The sequence below is a fragment of the Suricata suricatta genome, chromosome 9 (assembly GCF_006229205.1).
Source record: "Suricata suricatta isolate VVHF042 chromosome 9, meerkat_22Aug2017_6uvM2_HiC, whole genome shotgun sequence".
Classification (NCBI taxonomy): Eukaryota; Metazoa; Chordata; class Mammalia; order Carnivora; family Herpestidae; genus Suricata; species Suricata suricatta.
Genome location: NC_043708.1, coordinates 71,120,299 through 71,123,602, shown reverse-complemented (window position 1 = coordinate 71,123,602; position 3,304 = coordinate 71,120,299).

Genomic DNA, 3,304 nt, shown 5'->3' with positions numbered 1-3,304 from the left:
ATGTGGCGCTCAAACCCATGAACTGTGAGATCATGACTTGAGCCGAAGTCAGACACTTAACCGACTAAGCCACCCAGGCACCCCATTAATGTTTATTTTTGAGAAAGACAGACAGACAGACAGACAACAAGTGAGGGATGGGCTGAGAGAGAGAGACACACACACACACACAGAATCTGAAGCAGATCCAGGCTCTGAGTTGTCAGCACAGAGCCTGATGCTGGGCCCAAACACATGAACCATGAGATCATGACCTGAGCTGAAGTCGGATGCTTAACTGACTGAGCCACCCAGGTGCCCCTTAAATGGAAATGTTTTCTTAGTTTCCTTTTAGATGATTTATGCTGGTGGATGGAATTGCAATGGAGTTTTGTGTGTTGCTTTTGTACCCTACAGCAGTGCTGAATTCGTTTATTCATTCTAAGGGGAATGTTCTTCAGAGTGGAATTTCAGGTGCTGGGACAGTTGAGTTGGGAACAAGAGATTTGTTCCATGCATGCATGTAGGTCCCAAATCTTCAAGCATGCATAGGAGTATGAACTCCGTAATAGAATCACTATATCTTTAAAACATCAATGCCTTACAGAATGTAGTTTAAAAGTTGGGTCATGAAAGTCTCACGTCTTTGTGAGAATAAGTATTCTAATGTATGATGATGGTGTGCTGAATTAGATACAGAATTTGTAACTGCATAATGAGTTTTTAAAGTACTGTTTAGCCAGTAATTGAGAATATCAGCTAGAAGGAACAAAGTCTGTTCTATTTGTATATATTTTTATTTGAAGATAGTTGACACACTTTATATTAGTTCCAGACATACAACATAGAGATTTGACAAATGTAAACATTTTGCTGTGCTCACCAGATGTGTAGCTACCATTTGTCGCCATACACAACACTATTACAGTATCATTGACTCTTTTCCGTATGCTGTGCCTTTTATTACTGTGACTTACTCATTCCATAAGTGGAAGCTGTTTCTTCCACTCACACTCCCACATTTTGCCCATCCCCCACTCCCTCCCCTCTAGCAACCATCACTTTGTTGTTTGCATTTGTGAGTCTCCAGCAGCTTTATATTTAACAGCCTCCAAATGGGACTAACCAAAATGTACATTAGCAGGTGAATAAATAAACAAATTCTTTTATATCGCTGTAATAGATGACTACTCAGCAACAAAAAGGACCAAACTTTTGATAAAGCCATGGAAGAATTTCAAAGTAACCATGCTGAAAAGAAGACAGACAAAAGAGTACATGTGATTCCATTTCTACCAAATTATAAATTATACGAACTACTCATGACAGAAGTGTTGCCTGAAATGGGGGTGGGGGAGGGTTGAGAGATGGACTGCAAAGAGATGAAGAAGCTTTTGGGGGTGATGCATATGTTCATTACCTTGACTGTGGTGATGGCTTCACGGGTATATATACATTTATATGTTAAATCTTACAACATTGTTCACTCTAAATTGGTGCAGTCTATTTTTATGTCAGTTACAAATCAATAAAGCCATTAAAAATTCAAGTTTAAGATATCCCCATTCTCAATGTTGCACAAGTCTTCTGGTGTCACTCAAAATGCAAAATACTTTTCCTCTAGGTTCTCATTGGATTAAACTGTTTTTTTTAATAGTGTAGATAACGACTTTCTGCATCCATGTGCTATACTGTTTATTATTAAACCAGAGTCATCCCAGCCTGTTCGGCATTCTCCCTGCATATCTGAATAAATGTTGGTAGTTGCTTGCCCAAATTCCTTCCAGCTGAGTTTTGAAGCAGGTTCTGACAATTTGATTTGGAAGGTGGAGAAGAAGGGAAGGGACATGTGTACTCAAACAATAGCCATGCTTGAATTTTTAACTTCCCTCTGCATCTGGGAAACGGCTACCATGTTGGCTCTGGACTCATGAAGCTTCTTGATGTGAATCCATGGAGAGTGGCCTCCAGGGAAGAGCGTGAGCTCAGCTTCTGTCTCTGTGTCTAGAGAAACATGTTTGTTTACAGGGTTGTTGTGGAGATGTGTTCCTCTCCAGAACTTTATCCTGGTAATCCTCATTCCTTACCTTGTCAGGGAGAATGATTTGATTCAAAGTTGGCAAGACAATGTAACAAATGAATGGTAACATAAGCATCTTGGAGGCTAAAACTTGTTAATAGTATAGGTTTAGTATTTTTTGCCTAATTCCATATAACAGTCACCTCATACTGGCATCAACAAAACAGTGAGAGAATAAGAATCTTAGCTCATTCTATAGGGACTCAACAACTTCATTTATGACGTTTCTTTTGTCTAGAATTCATATATTCACTTTTTAATAATTTTGAAAATCAGGAATATTTGACTATTAAAATATTAGTTTATAAAATAGGGTGACTTTTCTTCTGAAAGTTTTTATTAAGAAGATAGTAATCTTTACAATTGATATTATTTTAGGACAAAGAAATACTGTATTTCATATAAAAGCCACCTGCTCTTTATTTCTGTTTAAGTATTGGGTTGCCTGGGTGGCTCAGTTGGTTAAGCATCCGACTTTGGTTCAGGTCAGGATCTCACAGTTTGGGGATTCAAGCCCCACGTTGTGCTCTGTGTTGACAGCTCATAGCCTGGAGCCTGTTTCGGGTTTTGTGTATCCATCTCTCTCTCTCTGTACCTACCCTGCTCACACTCTGTCTGTCTCTCTCAAAAACAAATAAACATTAAAAAATAAATATTTAGTGAATATTAAAAAAGGACAGCTACTGTTCTAACACTGAGGTACAGTGCTGAAGAACACAGAACCACACAGTAATGATTTGACTTCTTATTACTTTCTCTGTATTCAAATCCAACGATTCTTTGGGAGTCAGTGGATTATAGATTGGCTCACAATGGACACATGAAAACAAAAAGTACCGTATTAAATGCTTAGGAGACTGTTATCCTCTCAGCTGCAGAAAAGCCCTGGGACGCTCTGTTAAAGAACTTCCACATCAGGGAGTGACCTAAGAACAAAGCAGACCTGAGAAGTCAAAGTTGCTGTTGTTCAGGTTTCCAAGTGGCACCCGAAGACTGACATGCGCCTCATAAAGTCAGGGACCAAGACACCTTGCTGACTCTGGGCGAGCTATGGCCACCATGCAACCCAATTCAGTCCCCGTCCAGCAGGGGGCGCAGCTGCCTACCACAGATGCCTTCCCTGTGAGAACTGTGGGCGTCCACTGATCATTGCTCTGTCTCTCCAGGGCTCCCTCCTGCTAAGAATGCAGCACATTCTTTAGGTGACACTCTAGAGATGAACTCTTCTCCAGGCTTCGTGACTGT